Source organism: Grus americana, chromosome 10, assembly GCF_028858705.1.
Source record: "Grus americana isolate bGruAme1 chromosome 10, bGruAme1.mat, whole genome shotgun sequence".
Lineage (NCBI taxonomy): Eukaryota > Metazoa > Chordata > Aves > Gruiformes > Gruidae > Grus > Grus americana.
The window spans coordinates 473,612-496,057 of record NC_072861.1 but is presented as its reverse complement, the minus strand read 5'-3'; the positions used below and the strand labels follow the sequence as shown (position 1 = coordinate 496,057).

Genomic DNA, 22,446 nt, shown 5'->3' with positions numbered 1-22,446 from the left:
GAGTTTGGCAGAGGAGACTGGAAAAGTGGACTTGCCTAGGGATTCTCTTCTATGCACCCCACTAGCGGTGGCAGCTGGGACCCGCAGCAAGACCTAATCCACAGACTGGGTAGAGGCGCAGGACCCTCTCCAAGACCCCCCTAGAGGAGCAAGACTCTCCATTCCCCTGAGGGAAGGAAAGGGAAGGAAACCAAGAGAGAGGAGCCTGTCAGGAGTGGGACTCGAACCCACGCCTCCCAGGGAGACTGCAACCTGAATGCAGCGCCTTAGACCGCTCGGCCATCCTGACCCACCGCTGCTGCTCACACTGCCTCTGCCGCTCCTCCCCCTGCAGCTGCCAGAGCCAGCCCACCCCAGCCAGCCTCCTCGTGGCACTGCTGCAGGGCGAGCTGGCTCCTGGGAGCACCCTTCCCTGCTCCCACCAAGGGCTGCTGACAGGCGACCGCAGCTCCCACACGCACGTTAGACCACGCAGTACCCAGCACAGGGGCAGCGTCTCGCAAGGCCAAGGCAATCCTTCACGGGAGCAACAAGAGGAGCCGTCAGCAAATTACGGCTCTGCACATGCCAACGTCTGGTCAAGGGGCTCCAGGCACACGCCTACCTTTCCCATGACTTCCTCCGTTCCCTCCAGAGCCTCAGGATATGGCAAGCCAAGCACTTGGCCTGCAGTGCTGCCCTGTGGGCGCTTCCTGGGGCAACAAGGGTGCCTCCTTCTTGCCTGCTCGGGGCCAGGAAGGCGGGGCAAGGAGGGCTCTGCCACACAAACCCCTGGGGGAATGCTGCGCCGGTCTCAGGGAGTCAATGTGAGTGGAAAGGGGCTGGAGGGTCAAGGCAAAAGGCCAGCAGATGCACCAAGTGCTGAGCAACGACTGAGCTCCAGTTCCTGTGGGGAAGAGGCTCACTTGCTGCACCTGACATGGTGCAGAGGAAGGAGGGCCCAGCTCTCTCTGGGACTTGTTGCTTCACGGAAGCAGCTAGACCGCAAGGCATCTCAGGAGGTCACGAGTGCAAAAGCCTGCTCAAAGCTTAGAGTGCCTGAGCCTCACTGAGCCTTGCGTGCGTGTGATACCCAGGCATGGAGAATCCCAAAGTCCTCTGGGCACCTGCTTCACCCAGTGCTTCAGCGCTCCCTGAGAACCTCTGAACGGTCCAGAGCAGCCCCTGCCGCCTGCTGTTGCCAAGTGGGCAAGGCACTGTGGAGCCAGGCTGGAGAAAAGTTTGTCTGCGTTGGCCAGGAATCGAACCCGGGTCAACTGCTTGGAAGGCAGCTATGCTCACCACTATACCACCAACGCTGCTGGAGGTACTGCTGCCTCCTGCTCCTCCAGCCCGGAGCCTGGCCTCCCTCCCTCCTGCTCCTCCACTTCCCAAACTCGCCTGCCTCCCGCCCTTCCACCTCACAAACTGGCCTCTCTCCTGCTCCTCCGCTTCACAGACTGGCCGGACTCCTCCTTCCAGCACCCTGCACGCACACGACCTCACGATGATGCCATACGTGGGTGTGTGCTCCGCTGTGTGTCAGGTGGTGGCTAGGGAAACTCAGCATGATGGCTGCTGGCAACGGTGCCGCTCCCCAGCTGCGTTCATACGTGTGCCAGACGTGCATGTCCTATGCAAGTGCACGTGCGTTTCTCTCTGTGTTCCTCTCGTGGTGTAAGCACAGACAAACACCCACCCAGATGCTCGTGCCTTGCCCCACCCTCAGGGGGATGCCGAGCTCTGAAAACACGATGGGAAACCTCAAGGGTCAAGATAAACACTAGGACACGGCTTAGCAAAAACTGGTCAGTTAGCTTCATTACCTATTACCTTGATTACAAACTAATTGTTTCAAGCTAATCATTCCATGATTTCTGTCTCACGGCCTCTATCCCACGATTACATTTTCCCCTTTTTGAAAGTTTTCCTTTCAGGCCTTGAGTAGCTTTCTCATCAGCATAACTTTTCTTATAGCTAAGCTTCTATATTTTCTACAGTCACGGTGACCCTGAGATAAAAGCTCTGAGTCCTAGGTAGTGTTCGCTCATCCAAGCAAGTTGCATAGCAGTTAGCACCTAGAGAGGGCTGGGAGGAGGCTGTAGATGTGAATGTGGGGAGTATAGCTGCAGCTTGCCCACTGCAGGGACTGTTGCTCAGAGGAGAGCATCTGACTGCAGATCAAGAGGTCCCTGGCTCAGCTCCAGGTCCACCTCCCACCGTCCCTTTCCTTCTTCATCCATGCTGCCAACCCCTCTGAGCTTCTCCTTTGCTCGTGCTGCTTCCACCACCCTCAGTGGCATGGCTGCGTGGAACAGATCACGCACCAGCAAATGGCTCGTCTCTCCTTCTCTTCCTCTGGGCCCTCTCTGCATTTGCTCCTCAGGGTTTCCTTTTTCCTTCAGATGCTGCACCACCCAGGCAGGCTACCAGCAGACCCTCTTCCTCTCAGGAGCTGTTCTGCTGCTGCTCTGTTGGGAGCAGGTGGGCATGGGACTGAGAGAAGGCCACTGGGAACCCTCAGCTTCTAGCCTATGCATCAAAGTCTGCAATGGCAGGGGATGGTCTCCTGATGGCACAGTCACCACCGTGTCCTCTTTTGCACTTCAGTGCCCTGTGCAATGACTCCCTGGGAGATTCAGGGCAATGCTCCACTCAAAGCTCGGTGGTTGTCCCAACTTCACGGAGCATGGTGAGCACCTGGTGCCAGGCTTCCAGAGGCCTTGACAGGCGTGCTTTCCTTTGTGGCACAAACATCACTCTCACAGGATGCCACATTGCCTACTCCCCTGTGGGGCATTCCTTTCCACTCTGTACCACGCACTTCTCCCATCCCACCCCTCCACAGCAGTACAGCAACCTGCTGTAGCCATATGTGCCTGCAAATGATCAAAGGGCCACAGTCTTCCATCCTTCGGCAGGCAACAGGCAGCCTGGGGGGCTATAAACCCATGGCAGAGTGTTGTCATCTCAGACCAGTTCATAACCCCAGTTCTGTGCTCTGCCAGGAGGTAGTCAGGCCCGGCAGTGAAAAGTCACTGCTTTCTCACCATACACACAAAGCCCGCTGGGTACACTGCCAGAAGAAAGGAGCTCAGTTCTCGAGTACTTTCATTGGCGGGACTCAAAATTGAGCCTGAGAGACAATACAAGGCCGGCATACGCAGGTTACTGACTCACGGTCCACTTCTATGAGGCTTTGTACTCTTTCTCTTGCCTGCTTGCTTATTTCTGCTGCTCCACTATCAACCTCCACCAGCTTCCACACTCAACAGCCAGTAAGCTCCGGACAGAGGCGAGTTGTTCTTCCTTGCAGAGCAGGTAGCTACCTGAGGGAGGAGGAGAACAAACCACCACGAGTCTCCAGCTATGCTGCACAAAGTCTTTAATGAGAAGGAGCAGATGCAGTGGCACAGAAGAGAGAAACACGCCTGCAGGGTTCAGGGAGGCACAGAGAATGGCCCGTTTCCCAAGGAGAAGCTCCACACAAAGCACTGGCCTTTTCCCATTCTGCTCTCCCTGGTGGCAATCCCAGCCCACCAAGAGCAGTCCCTAACTCCGGCACCCTCCCCCCATCAGCAGGAGGTTCATCAAAGCAGAAGAGAACGAGCCCTTTCTCCAGGAGCTCAGAGCAAAGCAGAGCCAGAGGAGGCACGGCCAGGCCTGCCGTGCAGCCAGGAGCAGTGGGCACAGGTCCCTCCGGCCAGGTGGCATGAGGACACCCAGCCCGTCTGCAAGCCGTGGCCACGCTCCTGCTGCTGCAGGGTCCCCGTCTTCCTTCCTGCTCCGAAGGGGATGATGCGCCGGCTTCAGCAGTTCAGGCTGCAGCGGAGGGGAGGCAGACACAGCCCTGACCCCCCCAGACCAAGGGAGCCCCCAGAAGAGATGGGAACCCCCCCGGCGCTGAGGGAGCTCCCAACAGCAGCGGACAGAGAGGATCCCACGGCTGTGCTCTGAGGGAAAGAGGTGAGGATGGGGCCCGGCAGGGTCACCACCACCGGGGAGGCCTGGATGGCCACCGTCGAGTCAGCGCAGCGGGCGACACAGGGCTCACTGCAGCTGCTTGCAAGTGGGGTTGGGCCAGAGGCGCCGCAGGGCGTTTGGAGACAGGGTCTGAAGCAAGACATCTCTGGGTGAGGGAGGCAAAGCTGAAACGCAGAGCAGAGAGGAAACAGAGACCTCAGTATCAGTCTGTCTTTTCCTCAGCTCTCTCTGAAGATACGCTTTGCTGCCCTCCATCTCCACCTCTAGCTGCAAGCCCAGAAAGAACCCGCAGCTGATCTTGCTAACATGCACAACAGCCGTGACACTGTCTGAAAACACACACTGTGCTTACAGCTCCCACGGCCCTCATCGTGCCCTCCTAGTTGCACGGCACAGGCAAGCTGACCCACTTTTGGAAGAGGACCCAGCAGAGTGGGTTTAAAGCACCTGCGGAAAGACTGATCGTACCCCATCTCCAGAATACACAGTGCTGCGCTGAAGAAAGCCCTGCATGCTCTTGGCCATTTGGATAGAGCCCATCTACGAAATGTAGGTGGAAATTCTGCTGGGCAGAGCTCCCTGCAGATGAGCCCCATTGATCATTTCCTGCTTGAAAGAACCCCCCTCTTCCCAGCTCTCCCCTGCCAGCCCCATCAAAAGGGAAACAGGTCACAGCCCTTCAGCAGTTCTGTTGCGGGGCCAAGCTGAGGCAGCCCAAGTATCAACCTGAGCAGCCCCCATGACAGCAGCTCAGCCCAGGGGGAGAGATGGAGCGGACTCAGGCTTACCTCGTTCCTCGAGGAAAGGGAGCCAAGAGAGGAGGATGCGGAGCCTGGAGCACCACAGGCTTTTATGCTGTGTCCCAGAGCCCCACAGGGCCACAAACATTCCTTGCTCATGAAGCACCTAAACACCGAGCAGTTGCTGCTTGACAAGGACTCGCTGATGATTAAACCTTTTTCTCTTTCATCCGAAATGTTTTGATCCCACTTCATAGCACCTAGGATCATAGAATGAATCATAGAATGGGTTTGGGTTGGAATGGACCTTAAAGATCATCCAGTTCCAGCCTCCCTGCCATGGACAGGGAGACCTTCCCCTAGATCAGGTTGCTTCAAAGGCGCATCCAACCTGGCCTTCAAGGCTTCCAGAGGTATGGCATTCACAGCTTCTCTGGACAAACGGTGTCTCGCCACCCCCACCAGAAATTACTTCTTCCTAATATCTAATCTACATCTACCCTCTTTCAATCTAAAACATGTACGCCTTGTCCTATCCCTACACTCGCTGATAAAGAGTCCATCCACATCTTTGCTTTAGGATACTTTTAGGTTCTGGAAGGTTTCTATAAAGTCTCCCTGGAGTCTTTTCTTCTCCAGCATGAATAACCTCAATTCTCTCAGCCTCTCTTCATAAGGAGAGGTGCTCCACCCCTCTGATCACCTTCATGCTGTTGACCGCAACTCTTTGAGTGCAACCATCAAAACAATTCCTTATCCAGCAAGTGGTCCACCTGTCAAATCCATGTCTCTCCAATTTAGAGACAAGGATGTCGTGTGGGACAGTATCAAATGCTTCACACAAGTAGATGACATCAGTTGCGCTTCGCTTACCCATCAATGCTGTAACCCTGTTGTAGAAGGCCACTAAGTTTGTCAGGCAAAATTTGCCCTTCGTGAAGACATGTTGGGTGGCACCAATCACCTCTCTGTTTTCCACGTGCCATTAGCATAGTTCTGCAGGGGATCGTCTCCACAATCTTGCAGGGCACGGAGGGGAGACTGACCAGCCTGCAGTTGCCCTGGTCTTCCTTTTTCCTGTCTCCTCTTTTCCAGGTACTGCAAATTTCACCAGTCTGCCATGACTTTTCAGATTTGATGGATAGTGGCTTAGCAAGTTCATCTGACCGTTCCTCAGGCCATATAATCTGTTGAGGACCTCCGTCTTCTCTGCCTCAGTTGTAGCCAGTTCTCCTGTTGTTATTTTTCATGTCCCTAGCCAAGTGAAGCTCCGGCTATGCCTTGGCTTTCTTGATCCCCTCCTTGCAGTCCTGCTTCTTTCCCCTATAATCTCCTCTGCCCCTCTTCCTGCACGTGAGGAATGAGAGCTTCTTGTGCCCTAAGAAAAATGTCTTTTAGTTTGACCCAGATTTTGTTGGCTCCTTTATCTCTGAGGCCACTTTCCCAAGGTACCCCCCACACTGGTGCCCAAAAGGTTGCCTCTCTCAGGTTTAGGGTCCTTCCTCTACTTTTTACCCATCCTTTACCCCTCATGATTGAGAATTACACCTGGGCATGATCGTGACAACCCAGCCTACCTGCAATTTCCACCTCTCTCATAAATTCTTCCGCACTACTAAAACACAGGCCCAGCAGTGCCTCTCCTCTGGTCAGGCTCTCTCTCACTCCACTAGTTTCCTGGACTGTTTGTAGTTGACTGTGCTGCTTTTCCAGCAGATGTCTGGGTGGTTGAAGGCCCCTACCAGGATCAGGGCCTCCGACCCTGATGCTTCCATAAGGCAAATGAACTCAGAGGTCTCAGGCTACTGTGCAGGGAGATTTTAAGCTGCTTTGTGTCACATGGATTGCCTTTGTCACATTGCCCTCTTCATGATGAGCATGGCCACCGATCACAGTGAGCCAGGAAGGACACCTCAAGTCAGTTCTCCAATGCTTTCAGTGGAAGCACTCCAGCTAAGCCTGAGAGACGTTTCTCCCTGCAGGTCATCATAGACACACAGGAGACAGTGGATAAGTTCAGGCAGAAGGTCAAGACTGCACAATCCCATACAGAAGAAGGGACTCACTTCTCCAGCAATGTGGCAAATTTCAAAGGAAAGATCGTTGGGGTTGGAGGGGAGCCCCTTGTGGGCAGGAGTGATGGCCACCATGACCTTGCTTACCCTCATCATTCCCTACCACGGCCTGGATTTACGATCAAAGAGATGCCTGCGTCCTTCCCTGAACGAGACCCACATCCAAATTTACGTGTTTTGCTCAGCAAGTTCACCCCAGAGTCCAGAGGTCTGGATGACCTGCTTTTGAAGAGAGGCTCAGGGCATCAAGCCAAAAGCTCATGGCTCTTCTTCCTTGGTCAGAGATGGGGTGGCCCATTCCGTGCATTTCAGACTACAAAGGGACATTGAATGTGGCCTTCCAGAGCACCTGAGAGTTATTGTGATGTGGAAGAGTTGGGAAAAACCCTGAACTCCAGGCAAACATGAGTCACCCTGCTCTGGACTTCATGGAACACGGTGCCCCAGCCTCAGGCATGCCAGGGACAGCAGAGCTCATACTGCCAATGCGCCACTTTCCTCAAGGGCATTTTCACACAATTTAGCAGCATTCCTGAAACAAATGATGCAACTTCCATGCAATCTCATGCTGCTGCTGCCTTCCAGGGCATTGCCTTTTGGTCACTGCTCAAGGGATCGTGTGATTCAGTGCAACACAGAATAATAATGCTTGGATCGCTGGAGGTCCTCTGGGACAACCTTCTGCTCCGAGCAGACTAAACTTCCCAGTTACCTCAGGAAGCTCTGGGCCTTGTGCCATCGACTTCTGAACCTTGACACTGGCAGAGAAGTCACAGTCTCTAGGGCAGCTCTTCCAGGGCTGCATTGCCCCTCCTGTGAGCTACCAAGAGATGGCAGTGAGGGTGCTCTGGAGATGTCTTGAATACAAGAGTTCGTGTAGTCCATATAATGACACATCAAAAATACCCACCTCTCTATCTCATTCTCAGATGGGTTTGTTCATCCCACTTGTACAACCCACCTCGTTCACAGTTTCATCAGCGTGAGCCAAGAGTTTGGAGTGTGCTCGGTGGCACCAGGAAGAGCACAAGGGCTGGATGTGTGCATGGAATGCCACCTGCTCTTGCATTTCACGTACACACCAGTGACTAGAAACACCTTCTGGGCAGAAGGGCTGGAAAGGGGAGAAGAAGTCTGTCCCAGCACAGATCTCACTGAAAAACCTGAAGGGAGCTGTATTGGGTCTGGCTGAGATGGAGTTAATTCTCCCCACAGCAGCCCTCATAGTGCTGTGCTGTCTCTTGCTAGCTAGCAAGGTGTTGATAACACACCTGTGTTTTGGCTGCTGCTGAGCAGTGCCAGCACACACCAAGGCTGTGTCTCCAACATTTCCTCCCCCACTCAGCAGCAGGCTGGGGGTGGGCAAGATCTTCGGAAGGGAGACAACCAGGACAGCTGACCCAAACTGACCAACGGGATATTCCATACCATATGACGTCTGCTCAGCAATAAGAATCTGAGAGACAGGGGGTGGAACAGGGCAGGGGTGTTTTTTGGGTTTTTTTTTTTACAATGTTTGTTATCCGGAGTAACGAGTACTGACGCCCTGCTTCCCAGGAAGTGGCCGGACATCACCTGCTGATGGGAAGTAGAGAATAATCTTTTGCTTTTTGCTTTGTTTCCGCACGCAGCCTATTGCTTTAGCTACATTAAACTGCCTTTATCTTGACCCACGAGTTTGGGGTTGTTTTTTCCATCTTAATTTTCTCCCCTCCCTGCCTTGCTGAGGAGGGGAGTGACAGAGCGGCTTGGTGGACACCTGGCGTCCAGTCGAGGTTAAACCACGACAGGAGCCTTCACTCCTAATCCTGATATTTACATCCCGTCCACCTCCAGATCTTACCCCATAGTCCTGGAATCTTCTCAGCAGTGCTGGCACCCTCACCGTCATCTCCTGGGAAAGCCCCTGGCTGTAATGGTGGGGATCAGCCCCCGGCATCCACTCAGGTGAAAGCGTACTTGTTTGGTAGAGACATGGGTCATCTCAAAAGGTCCTTTCCAACGCAAGCTGTTTGATGAAAGCTGAGGGGAGGGATCGTTCCCGTCCCTTTGCACTGAAGAGGTCACATCTGGATTGGTGTGCCCCATTTTGGGTCCCCAGGGAAGACAGAGGTGGTGATTCTCTCTCATAGAGAGAGTTACTGGCAGGGGACCAGGCAGAATGTATGAGCTGTATGACTTAAAGGGTGAGGCCATGGTCAGAAGGTTTGTGGAGTCTGGTGGAGATAAGCAAGGCAGAGAGGAGGGGGTGGAACTGCTGTCTCCCAGCAGCTGCAGGAGGTCAAAGAAAGGATGGAGCCAGATTCTCTGGGAGGTGCAGTGCAAAAAGGCAAGAGCAACAATCACAAGTTGCAACAAGGTTAATGCCAGCTGCTTTGTGGGAAAAGAAGTGGCAGGGATATGGTGGGATGTGGTGTGTAACTGGTCTGCTCAAAGCAGGAGGTTGGCCCAGAGAACCTCCAGAGGTCCTTTCTAACCATCATTATTCTGGGCTGGACTTAGTCACACAAGACCTTGAGCAGCACTCAAATGGCAATCTCAAGCGGCAGCAGGAGATTGCACAGAATTACGTGCTGTTTCAGGAGTGGTTGTAAAATGTGTGGAAAAGCCCTTCAGGAAAGCTGCACTTTGGGAGGAATGAGGATATGAACTCTGCTATCATAGGCACCTCTGAGGTCAGGGCACTGTGTCCACAGCAGGGTGACTCATGTTTGCCATGAGTTCCGGGGTTTTCCCAATGTCCCTTTCTAGATTTAAATGTGTGGAATGGGCCACCGCATCCCTGACCCAGAAAAAAGACCCAGGAGCTTTTGCCTCCGTGCCCTGTGCCTCTCCTCAAAAGCAGGTCATCCAGGTCTTTGGCCTCTGAGGTGAACTTGCTGAGCCAAACAAGTCCATCTGGCTGTGGGTCTCTTTCAGGGGAGGATGCGGGCATCTCTCTGATCACCCTCCTATGCCCTGATTTACTTCTGTCCAACAGGCTCTCCACTTCCCAATCTGAGCCCAGAGCCCTGGTTGGAAGAAGCGTGAGGACCTGGTCAAGTCATCAAGGGACATGGCTATGGAGATCCCAGGGAGAGGTCACCTCACAGAGACCTGTCTGGCCCCCTGCTCTGCTCTTCATTGTTATAAATCTGCCTTTGCTCTCTGGGGTCATAGGCAGAAGAAGGAGGTTGTGGTAAAGCCTGATGAGTGTAAGCAAGGTCCTCATGGCCCTCCCTCCTGCCTACACGCGGCCTCCCATCAGCCCACAATGGTCCTTCGTAGCCATTGAGCTTTGCCACATCCCTGAAGATGTGAGTCTCTTCTCCCACCATGTTCTGTGAGCCAACGATGACCTGCTGGGAGAGAGATGCCTCCCAGGGTCAGACTGATGCCATACACTGAAAGCATGACTTGAGAACTGACTTGAGGTCTCCCTAACAGCCAAATTTCACCCTGACTGGTCACCAGCATCACTGTGAAGAAGGTTATGTACTGAACGTGATCTGTGTGATGGAAAGCCACTTAAAATCTCTGCACAGCAGCCTGAGACCTCCCAGCCAATTGGTCTTAGCAGGCCTGGACACAAATTAATTATATTGAGGTTAGATGCTATGCAGCAGGGGGAAATCATTTCAGATGAAAGAGGCAAGGGCTTAATCACCAGCGAGGCCTTGGCAAGCGGCAACAGCTCGGTGTTTAGGTGCTTCATGAGCAAGGAATGTTTGTGGCCCCGTGGGGCTCTGGGACACAGCATAAAAGCCTGTGGTGCTCCAGGCTCCACATCCTCCTCTCTTGCCTCCCGTTCCTTGAGGAACGAGGTAAGCCTGAGTCCGCTCCATCTCTCCCTCTGAAGCGTATCTTCAGAGAGAGCTGAGGAAAAGACAGACTGATACTGAGGTCTCTGTTTCCTCTCTGCTCTGCGTTTCAGCTTTGCCTCCCTCACCCAGAGATGTCTTGCTTCAGACCCTGTCTCCAAACGCCCTGCGGCGCCTCTGGCCCAACCCCACTTGCAAGCAGCTGCAGTGAGCCCTGTGTCGCCCGCTGCGCTGACTCGACGGTGGCCATCCAGGCCTCCCCGGTGGTGGTGACCCTGCCGGGCCCCATCCTCACCTCTTTCCCTCAGAGCACAGCCGTGGGATCCTCTCTGTCCGCTGCTGTTGGGAGCTCCCTCAGCGCCGGGGGGGTTCCCATCTCTTCTGGGGGCTCCCTTGGTCTGGGAGGGTCAGGGCTGTGTCTGCCTCCCCTCCGCTGCAGCCTGAACTGCTGAAGCCGGCGCATCATCCCCTTCGGAGCAGGAAGGAAGACGGGGACCCTGCAGCAGCAGGAGCGTGGCCACGGCTTGCAGACGGGCTGGGTGTCCTCATGCCACCTGGCCGGAGGGACCTGTGCGCACTGCTCCCGGCTGCACGGCAGGCCTGGCCGTGCCTCCTCTGGCTCTGCTTTGCTCTGAGCTCCTGCAGAAAGGGCTCATTCTCTTCTGCTTTGATGAACCTCCTGCTGATGGGGGGAGGGTGCCAGAGTTAGGGACTGCTCTTGGTGGGCTGGGATTGCCACCAGGGAGAGCAGGATGGGAAAAGGCCAGTGCTTTGTGTGGAGCTTCTCCTTGGGAAACGGGCCATTCTCTGTGCCTCCCTGAACCCTGCAGGCATGTTTCTCTCTTCTGTGCCACTGCATCTGCTCCTTCTCATTAAAGACTTTGTGCAGCATAGCTGGAGACTCGTGGTGGTTTGTTCTCCTCCTCCCTCCGGCAGATACCCACTCTGCAAGGAAGAACAACTCGCCTCTGTCCGGAGCTTACTGGCTGTTGAGTGTAGAAGCTGGTGGAGGTTGATAGTGGAGCAGCAGAAATAAGCAAGCAGGCAAGAGAAAGAGTACAAAGCCTCATAGAAGTGGACCGTGAGTCAGTAACCTGCGTATGCCGGCCTTGTATTGTCTCTCAGGCTCAATTTTGAGTCCCGCCAATGAAAGTACTCGAGAACTGAGCTCCTTTCTTCTGGCAGTGTACCCAGCGGGCTTTGTGTGTATGGTGAGAAAGCAGTGACTTTTCACTGCCGGGCCTGACTACCTCCTGGCAGAGCACAGAACTGGGGTTATGAACTGGTCTGAGATGACAACACTCTGCCATGGGTTTATAGCCCCCCAGGCTGCCTGTTGCCTGCCGAAGGATGGAAGACTGTGGCCCTTTGATCATTTGCAGGCACATATGGCTACAGCAGGTTGCTGTACTGCTGTGGAGGGGTGGGATGGGAGAAGTGCGTGGTACAGAGTGGAAAGGAATGCCCCACAGGGGAGTAGGCAATGTGGCATCCTGTGAGAGTGATGTTTGTGCCACAAAGGAAAGCACGCCTGTCAAGGCCTCTGGAAGCCTGGCACCAGGTGCTCACCATGCTCCGTGAAGTTGGGACAACCACCGAGCTTTGAGTGGAGCATTGCCCTGAATCTCCCAGGGAGTCATTGCACAGGGCACTGAAGTGCAAAAGAGGACATGGTGGTGACTGTGTATGGTGGGTTGAGCCTGGCTGGGGGCCAGGTGCCCACCAGAGCTGCTCTCTCACTCCCCTTATTCACTAAACAGGGGAGAAAAGGCATAATGAAAAGCTTATAGGTCAAGATAAGGACAGGGAGAGATCACTCACTAATTATCGTCACGAGCAAAACAGACCAAACTTAGAGAGGGAATTCATCTAATTTATTACTAGGCAAAACAGAGTAGAGGAATGAGAAATAAAATCAACTCTTAAAACACCTCCCCCCACCCCTCCCATCTTCCCGGGCTCAACTTCACTCCCGGCTTCAACCTTCCCCCCCCTCAGCGGCACAGGGGGACGGGGAGTGGGGGTTACGGTCAGTTCATCTCACGGTGTTTCTGCCGCTTCTTCATCCTCAGGGGGAGGACTCCTCTCATCGTTCCCCTGCTCCAGCATGGAGTCCCTCTCACGGGGTGCAGACCTTCGGGAGCAAACTGCTCCAGCGTGGGGTCCCCCACGGGGTCACAAGTCCTGCCAGCAAACCTGCTGTGGTGTGGGCTCCCCTCTTCACGGGTCCACCGGTCCGGCCAGGAACTTGCTCCAGCGTGGGCTTCCCACGGGGCCACAGCCTCCTTCAGGTGCCTCCACCTGCTCCGGCGTGGGGTCCTCCACGGGCTGCAGGTGGAATCTCTACACCCCCTCATCCTTCCTCCATGGGCTGCAGGGGGACAGCCTGCTTCACTATGGTCTTCACCATGGGCTGCAGGGGGATCTCCGCTCCGGCGCCTGGAGCTCCTCCTCCCCCTCCATCTGCACTGACCTTGGTGTCTGCAGAGTTTCTTACATCTTCTCACTCCTCTCTCCGGCTGCAAAAGCTCTCTCTCTCAGTGTTTTTCCCCTTCTTAAATATGTTATCACAGAGGCGCTGATTGGCTTGGCCTTGGCCAGCGGCGGGTCTGTCTTAGAGCTGACTGGCATTGGCTCTGTCAGACACAGGGGGAGGTTCTAGCAGCTTCTCACAGAAGCCACCCCTGTAGCCCCCCCGCTACCAAAACCCTGCCACACAAACCCAACACACTGTGCCAGCAGGAGACCATCCCCTGCCATTGCAGACTTTGATGCATAGGCTAGAAGCTGAGGGTTCCCAGTGGCCTTCTCTCAGTCCCATGCCCACCTGCTCCCAACAGAGTAGCAGCAGAACAGCTCCTGAGAGGAAGAGGGTCTGCTGGTAGCCTGCCTGGGTGGTGCAGCATCTGAAGGAAAAAGGAAACCCTGAGGAGCAAATGCAGAGAGGGCCCAGAGGAAGAGAAGGAGAGACAAGCCATTTGCTGGTGCGTGATCTGTTCCACGCAGCCATGCCACTGAGGGTGGTGGAAGCAGCACGAGCAAAGGAGAAGCTCAGAGGGGTTGGCAGCATGGATGAAGAAGGAAAGGTACAGTGGAAGGTGGACCTGCAGCTGTCCCGATCCAATATTGGGGAGGTTTCAATACGATCCCAAGAGCGAGATTAAGACACAAACGAGGTCAAATGTCGTGCAACCTTTCAGCTTTATTTTTGATGAACAGGGAGAAAGGAACTGTATAAAGAGACAACCGGGAGAGTGGTGAAAAGCAAAGGGAAGAGGGAGAGAGAGAGAGAGATAGGGAGATAGGGAGACAGAGAGGTAGAGAGACAGTGAAGGAGAGGGTCCAAGTAGGGGAGGAATCTAGCTACCACCACTCCGAGTCCAGTGATGTTCCATCAGCTCCGTCTGTGATTTCCGAGAATCACAGGCTTTGTCGAAGCAGATTCCAGGAGATACACAAGGAGGAGAGGAAGAAGGAGAAAAAGCCCCCCTTTACCAGAGCGCGCGCTCCTTTTATAGGGGTCCCATGCTCATGCGCAGATCGTGATTGCGTTCGTGCGGTACGTGCGGTATGTGTTGCCTCCTCGGGAAGCCTTTTCGCGCCCTGGCTCTTGCGCATGCGCACGGCGGCACCTGTCCGCAGACCACGAGGGCAGCGTCCTCCGAGGCAGGACGTCAACACAGGGAACCGGCGGCGCGGCGGCAATGTCGAGACAAACCACATATACTAGCGGTCCGCTACAGCAGCTGAGCCAGGGACCTCTTGATCTGCAGTCAGATGCTCTCCTCTGAGCAACAGTCCCTGCAGTGGGAAAGTTGCAGCTATACTCCCCACATTCACATCTACAGCCTCCTCCCAGCCCTCTCTATCCTGCTTTTGCTTTGGCCTCCTCCGCCTGGTTGCGGTGTGCTCTGGCCTGTGGATGTGGCAGGGAACCACCTGGAACAGGCAATGCCCTCGCAGCCCCTTTGAAATGCCAGGTGCTAACTGCTATGCAACTTGCTTAGAGGAGCAAACACTACCTAGGACTGAGAGCTTTTATCTCAGGGTCACTGTGACCTGGAGACCCAACCTGAACCGTCTCTAACCGGCTGAGAACTCTCCGTACAACAAATCCCAGGCATATAACCACAGCCAGAACAGCAATCAACCTGAATCTAGTATGAAACCTCCCCACCTGCACAAGACATTGGTTTAGAACAATGAAGACTAACATCCCACCATGTGTCCATATCTGGACCATATGTGCACACCACCTGCACAGGGCAAGCATGTACGGATTCTATGAGCAATAGTAACAGACCAGCCCACCCCTCAACATGAGTAATTTGATTGGTTGACACAACTGTACTGTAAAATATAAAAACACTGCTTGTCTCTATATCAGGGTCCTGTTTCCCTTCGCAATTGGATGCTAAAGGTTCTTGTGTCCCTCCTCAGGCTGCCCCCTCACCCCAGGGTTTCCTTCAGCGCCTGCAGAGCCAGCTGGGGTGGTCAAAGAGAAAGTCCCCATCTGGGGTTATGGGCAGGAGAAGTGTGGAGAAGGGCAAAGCAAGGCCCTTGCGCTTCCCACCACAGGCCCAGGGCCAGTGAGCTTGCCAGGGAGACATTTTTCGTGCCCGGTCGAGGGCACAGGGCAGAGGAAGGGAAAGCATGGTGAGCACAAGCGCTGGAGCTGGCAGTGCCAGGCAGCGTCAGGCACGGCTGTGGGAGGTCCCGGCTGAGGTGCTGGGGGGAGCAGAGTGGCGCAGCGGAAGCGTGCTGGGCCCATAACCCAGAGGTCGATGGATCGAAACCATCCTCTGCTAATTCCTCTTTTTTTTTTCCAGCTCCTGACAACCACGGCCTCTCCCTTGCATATGACAGCATCTTACACCACCAGCACTGCTGCGCTCCTGCTCTCTGCCCACCCATGGCCATGGCCCTCCTGCTCCCTCTGCCCCTTCTCTCTGCCACTGCCACCTTCTTTCTCCTTTGCTTTCTTAGCAGCCAGCACGCCCAACGTGCCCCTCAGCAAGGCAGACGGGTGGGTGTGGAGCAGCAGGCAGAGCACAGCCCACAGCTCCCCCCACCAGGCAGTGGGTATCCTGGGCACACAGGTCTGTCTCCCTTCCCAGCAGGCAGCTCGATCCCCAACTTCCCAGCCACAAGCGGGGACCTCCAGGGCTCTGCAGGTGGGGAGGAGGACGAGGCTGGTGCTACTTTGGGAAACACCAATGCAATTGACTCAAACAGCTGGGGGATTTCTCTGGCCTCGTCTCTTTGCTGCTGGGCCCGCTTGCAGGTGCAGCCAGGAGCAGGGCCAAGCAGGGATTCCCAATGGGCTCCATATTGGCTAGATGTGGCTAGGTGGTGGTGGTGGTGGAGGGGAGAGGGGGTGCTGCAGGGTGGCCTCTGTGAGAAGAGCTAAGGGGCTGCCCTGTGCCGGACACAGCTGGTCCCAGCTGCCTCCACAACACTGAGCCACCTGCAAAGCTTGTGGCATCCCTAGCACCCGTGATGGAGCAGGTGGATATTCCTGAAGGAACTGCAACCCGTGGAGAACCGTGCCAGTGAAGAATTTTCCTGACAGGCCTGCAGTGTGTGGAAGAGCCCACAGTGAAACATATTTTGCTGTTTAGAACTGCAGCATGTGGAGAACCCGTGCTGGACTGACTGGTCTGCAGTGAAGGACTGTAGTTGAGCCTGGTAAAAGTGGGAGGAACAGTGCTAGTATTTTTGTCTTTTTTTCCACAATACCCAAAACCACACACATGGCCCAACCCTTCGCTTCCCTTCTGCCTGCCCAGGACTAGAATTCAGTGCTGGACACACGCCGTCGCTCACTCCTGCAAGCACGTCCACTGAACAGCAGGTCCACTGAACCCTGGGCCTGACCGTAAGTCTGTGCAGAGTTAATGCCTGGAGCCCGGGCACGGTTTGTCTGGTGTCCTGCTCTAAACCCTGGGCAGTCCCTGATGCTGATCTGCTCCACTCACTGGCTAGTGCTGCTGGAGAGTTGCTGGAGATTAGTTTACTGCTGTTCACCCTTGTACTTGCTGGCTAGTTCAGCTTCAGATTTAGTTGCCAACATCTGCGCACACACAGAAACACACCCACACCCACAAAAAAGGAGAACACAGTCTGAGAGAAATGAGCTAGGAATAGAGAGTAATGAAAAACAGCAATTCCCTTCTTGTTGCACATGTGTCTGGAAAGAGTTTCCAGGATGAGTTGCTCCTTCCCCTTTGCAGGTGTCACCAAAACCCGGGAATAAACCTCGTAACACCAATGTAGTGTTAAAGGGAGGCATTCTTTGTTGCAGCGCTGGATGCACGGGGGATAGCTCCACCTAACTTGCATGCCAGGTGATCACCAACACACAGGTTATATAGAATCAAAATATACATATTCATCATTTTTCTCAGAAAAGGCAGTCCTATGATAATCATTTCTTAGAATCCATTTCCATATTCTCCTCCCCGTCACGCATGCTCAGTGATTTGAGTCGGTGGTCCTCAAGGGGTCTCTGGTGGTCATCAATGGTCTTGTACCCGTGTCCGCTGGATGACCCTCTTCTTGCGGGCGTGCGCAGTATCATTGCTGTGGGTGTGCCTGTCCATAACAACTTACTTCATAAGATTAATATCTCCGAACCTATTGTTCGGTTTGGTAGGGACTGTACATGGAACATAGCAGCATTGTACGTTGCCATGGTCAGTTAGCTTCATTACCTGTTGCCTTGGTTACAAACTAATTATCTCAACCTGATTCTATAGTTTCTGTTTCACGGCCCCTATCCCATGGTTACACAGGCATCAAGTTGATTCTGACCAGCCAGCAGTTCCCCAGGTCCTCCTTGGTGCCCTTCTGGAAGACAGGAGTGGCATTGACTTTCTTCCAGGCCTCAGAAACCTCTCCCAGTTGCCCCGACATTTCAAAGACAATTGAGAGTGGCCTCTGCCAGAAGCCCTCCTTGTCTGAGTGCTTTCATGAGCTGCGGGCAGGAAGACAGCACAGGTATCTGCAAGGGAGGTCCCTGCTCCCTGAGTACCTGATGGGCCAGAAGCCAGAAGATGGCTTGGCTGTTGACTGTGAGGTCACCTCTGGCTCTCCAGGGGGTGGGTGATGGGATTTGCAGAATGTCCAAAGGTCTGCATTTCCGGGGAGAGTCATGCAGAATGTGAGTTTGGCAGAGGAGACTGGAAAAGTGGACTTGCCTAGGGATTCTCTTCTATGCACCCCACTAGCGGTGGCAGCTGGGACCCGCAGCAAGACCTAATCCACAGACTGGGTAGAGGCGCAAGACCCTCCTAGAGGAGCAAGACTCTCCATTCCCCTGAGGGAAGGAAAGGGAAGGAAACCAAGAGAGAGGAGCCTGTCAGGAGTGGGACTCGAACCCACGCCTCCCAGGGAGACTGCAACCTGAATGCAGCGCCTTAGACCGCTCGGCCATCCTGACCCACCGCTGCTGCTCACACTGCCTCTGCCGCTCCTCCCCCTGCAGCTGCCAGAGCCAGCCCACCCCAGCCAGCCTCCTCGTGGCACTGCTGCAGGGCGAGCTGGCTCCTGGGAGCACCCTTCCCTGCTCCCACCAAGGGCTGCTGACAGGCGACCGCAGCTCCCACACGCACGTTAGACCACGCAGTACCCAGCACAGGGGCAGCGTCTCGCAAGGCCAAGGCAATCCTTCACGGGAGCAACAAGAGGAGCCGTCAGCAAATTACGGCTCTGCACATGCCAACGTCTGGTCAAGGGGCTCCAGGCACACGCCTACCTTTCCCATGACTTCCTCCGTTCCCTCCAGAGCCTCAGGATATGGCAAGCCAAGCACTTGGCCTGCAGTGCTGCAGTGGTGGTGACTGTGCCATCAGGAGACCATCCCTTGCCATTGCAGACTTTGATGCATAGGCTAGAAGCTGAGGGTTCCCAGTGGCCTTCTCTCAGTCCCATGCCCACCTGCTCCCAACAGAGTAGCAGCAGAACAGCTCCTGAGAGGAAGAGGGTCTGCTGGTAGCCTGCCTGGGTGGTGCAGCATCTGAAGGAAAAAGGAAACCCTGAGGAGCAAATGCAGAGAGGGCCCAGAGGAAGAGAAGGAGAGACAAGCCATTTGCTGGTGCGTGATCTGTTCCACGCAGCCATGCCACTGAGGGTGGTGGAAGCAGCACGAGCAAAGGAGAAGCTCAGAGGGGTTGGCAGCATGGATGAAGAAGGAAAGGGACGGTGGGAGGTGGACCTGGAGCTGAGCCAGGGACCTCTTGATCTGCAGTCAGATGCTCTCCTCTGAGCAACAGTCCCTGCAGTGGGCAAGCTGCAGCTATACTCCCCACATTCACATCTACAGCCTCCTCCCAGCCCTCTCTAGGTGCTAACTGCTATGCAACTTGCTTGGATGAGCGAACACTACCTAGGACTCAGAGCTTTTATCTCAGGGTCACCGTGACTGTAGAAAATATAGAAGCTTAGCTATAAGAAAAGTTATGCTGATGAGAAAGCTACTCAAGGCCTGAAAGGAAAACTTTCAAAAAGGGGAAAATGTAATCGTGGGATAGAGGCCGTGAGACAGAAATCATGGAATGATTAGCTTGAAACAATTAGTTTGTAATCAAGGTAATAGGTAATGAAGCTAACTGACCAGTTTTTGCTAAGCCGTGTCCTAGTGTTTATCTTGACCCATGAGGTTTCCCATCGTGTTTTCAGAGCTCGGCATCCCCCTGAGGGTGGGGCAAGGCACGAGCATCTGGGTGGGTGTTTGTCTGTGCTTACACCACGAGAGGAACACAGAGAGAAACGCACGTGCACTTGCATAGGACATGCACGTCTGGCACACGTATGAACGCAGCTGGGGAGCGGCACCGTTGCCAGCAGCCATCATGCTGAGTTTCCCTAGCCACCACCTGACACACAGCGGAGCACACACCCACGTATGGCATCATCGTGAGGTCGTGTGCGTGCAGGGCGCTGGAAGGAGGAGTCCGGCCAGTCTGTGAAGCGGAGGAGCAGGAGAGAGGCCAGTTTGTGAGGTGGAAGGGCGGGAGGCAGGCGAGTTTGGGAAGTGGAGGAGCAGGAGGGAGGGAGGCCAGGCTCCGGGCTGGAGGAGCAGGAGGCAGCAGTGCCTCCAGCAGCGTTGGTGGTATAGTGGTGAGCATAGCTGCCTTCCAAGCAGTTGACCCGGGTTCGATTCCTGGCCAACGCAGACAAACTTTTCTCCAGCCTGGCTCCACAGTGCCTTGCCCACTTGGCAACAGCAGGCGGCAGGGGCTGCTCTGGACCGTTCAGAGGTTCTCAGGGAGCGCTGAAGCACTGGGTGAAGCAGGTGCCCAGAGGACTTTGGGATTCTCCATGCCTGGGTATCACACGCACGCAAGGCTCAATGAGGCTCAGGCACTCTAAGCTTTGAGCAGGCTTTTGCACTCGTGACCTCCTGAGATGCCTTGCGGTCTAGCTGCTTCCGTGAAGCAACAAGTCCCAGAGAGAGCTGGGCCCTCCTTCCTCTGCACCATGTCAGGTGCAGCAAGTGAGCCTCTTCCCCGCAGGAACTGGAGCTCAGTCGTTGCTCAGCACTTGGTGCATCTGATGGCCTTTTGCCTTGACCCTCCAGCCCCTTTCCACTCGCACTGACTCCCTGAGACCGGCGCAGCATTCCCCCAGGGGTTTGTGTGGCAGAGCCCTCCTTGCCCCGCCTTCCTGGCCCCGAGCAGGCAAGAAGGAGGCACCCTTGTTGCCCCAGGAAGCGCCCACAGGGCAGCACTGCAGGCCAAGTGCTTGGCTTGCCATATCCTGAGGCTCTGGAGGGAACGGAGGAAGTCATGGGAAAGGTAGGCGTGTGCCTGGAGCCCCTTGACCAGACGTTGGCATGTGCAGAGCCGTAATTTGCTGACGGCTCCTCTTGTTGCTCCCGTGAAGGATTGCCTTGGCCTTGCGAGACGCTGCCCCTGTGCTGGGTACTGCGTGGTCTAACGTGCGTGTGGGAGCTGCGGTCGCCTGTCAGCAGCCCTTGGTGGGAGCAGGGAAGGGTGCTCCCAGGAGCCAGCTCGCCCTGCAGCAGTGCCAGGAGGAGGCTGGCTGGGGTGGGCTGGCTCTGGCAGCTGCAGGGGGAGGAGCGGCAGAGGCAGTGTGAGCAGCAGCGGTGGGTCAGGATGGCCGAGCGGTCTAAGGCGCTGCATTCAGGTTGCAGTCTCCCTGGGAGGCGTGGGTTCGAGTCCCACTCCTGACAGGCTCCTCTCTCTTGGTTTCCTTCCCTTTCCTTCCCTCAGGGGAATGGAGAGTCTTGCTCCTCTAGGAGGGTCTTGCGCCTCTACCCAGTCTGTGGATTAGGTCTTGCTGCGGGTCCCAGCTGCCACCGCTAGTGGGGTGCATAGAAGAGAATCCCTAGGCAAGTCCACTTTTCCAGTCTCCTCTGCCAAACTCACATTCTGCATGACTGTCCCCGGAAATGCAGACCTTTGGACATTCTGCAAATCCCATCACCCACCCCCTGGAGAGCCAGAGGTGACCTCACAGTCAACAGCCAAGCCATCTTCTGGCTTCTGGCCCATCAGGTACTCAGGGAGCAGGGACCTCCCTTGCAGATACCTGTGCTGTCTTCCTGCCCGCAGCTCATGAAAGCACTCAGACAAGGAGGGCTTCTGGCAGAGGCCACTCTCAATTGTCTTTGAAATGTCGGGGCAACTGGGAGAGGTTCCTGAGGCCTGGAAGAAAGTCAATGCCACTCCTGTCTTCCAGAAGGGCACCAAGGAGGACCTGGGGAACTGCTGGCTGGTCAGAATCAACTTGATGCCTGTGTAACCGTGGGATAGGGGCCGTGAAACAGAAACTATAGAATCAGGTTGAGATAATTAGTTTGTAACCAAGGCAACAGGTAATGAAGCTAACTGACCATGGCAACGTACAATGCTGCTATGTTCCATGTACAGTCCCTACCAAACCGAACAATAGGTTCGGAGATATTAATCTTATGAAGTAAGTTGTTATGGACAGGCACACCCACAGCAATGATACTGCGCACGCCCGCAAGAAGAGGGTCATCCAGCGGACACGGGTACAAGACCATTGATGACCACCAGAGACCCCTTGAGGACCACCGACTCAAATCACTGAGCATGCGTGACGGGGAGGAGAATATGGAAATGGATTCTAAGAAATGATTATCATAGGACTGCCTTTTCTGAGAAAAATGATGAATATGTATATTTTGATTCTATATAACCTGTGTGTTGGTGATCACCTGGCATGCAAGTTAGGTGGAGCTATCCCCCGTGCATCCAGCGCTGCAACAAAGAATGCCTCCCTTTAACACTACATTGGTGTTACGAGGTTTATTCCCGGGTTTTGGTGACACCTGCAAAGGGGAAGGAGCAACTCATCCTGGAAACTCTTTCCAGACACATGTGCAACAAGAAGGGAATTGCTGTTTTTCATTACTCTCTATTCCTAGCTCATTTCTCTCAGACTGTGTTCTCCTTTTTTGTGGGTGTGGGTGTGTTTCTGTGTGTGCGCAGATGTTGGCAACTAAATCTGAAGCTGAACTAGCCAGCAAGTACAAGGGTGAACAGCAGTAAACTAATCTCCAGCAACTCTCCAGCAGCACTAGCCAGTGAGTGGAGCAGATCAGCATCAGGGACTGCCCAGGGTTTAGAGCAGGACACCAGACAAACCGTGCCCGGGCTCCAGGCATTAACTCTGCACAGACTTACGGTCAGGCCCAGGGTTCAGTGGACCTGCTGTTCAGTGGACGTGCTTGCAGGAGTGAGCGACGGCGTGTGTCCAGCACTGAATTCTAGTCCTGGGCAGGCAGAAGGGAAGCGAAGGGTTGGGCCATGTGTGTGGTTTTGGGTATTGTGGAAAAAAAGACAAAAATACTAGCACTGTTCCTCCCACTTTTACCAG

The 22,446-nt window shown here is 54.7% G+C and overlaps 6 non-coding genes across 6 annotated transcripts; 3 read left to right on the top strand and 3 right to left on the bottom strand.

The window, feature by feature from the left end:
• Window positions 1-206: 206 nt before the first annotated feature.
• TRNAL-CAG (transfer RNA leucine (anticodon CAG)) lies at window positions 207-289 on the bottom strand. Its single transcript has one exon. It is a non-coding gene; the product is annotated as a tRNA-Leu (tRNA).
• A 937-nt stretch (window positions 290-1,226) lies between these two features.
• Window positions 1,227-1,298, bottom strand: TRNAG-UCC (transfer RNA glycine (anticodon UCC)). Its single transcript has one exon. It is a non-coding gene; the product is annotated as a tRNA-Gly (tRNA).
• A 14,016-nt stretch (window positions 1,299-15,314) lies between these two features.
• TRNAM-CAU (transfer RNA methionine (anticodon CAU)) lies at window positions 15,315-15,386 on the top strand. The gene has a single exon. It is a non-coding gene; the product is annotated as a tRNA-Met (tRNA).
• A 2,550-nt stretch (window positions 15,387-17,936) lies between these two features.
• On the bottom strand, window positions 17,937-18,019 carry TRNAL-CAG (transfer RNA leucine (anticodon CAG)). The gene has a single exon. It is a non-coding gene; the product is annotated as a tRNA-Leu (tRNA).
• Window positions 18,020-19,681: 1,662 nt separating this feature from the next.
• TRNAG-UCC (transfer RNA glycine (anticodon UCC)) lies at window positions 19,682-19,753 on the top strand. Its single transcript has one exon. It is a non-coding gene; the product is annotated as a tRNA-Gly (tRNA).
• Window positions 19,754-20,690: 937 nt separating this feature from the next.
• On the top strand, window positions 20,691-20,773 carry TRNAL-CAG (transfer RNA leucine (anticodon CAG)). Its single transcript has one exon. It is a non-coding gene; the product is annotated as a tRNA-Leu (tRNA).
• The last annotated feature ends 1,673 nt before the right edge of the window (window positions 20,774-22,446 follow it).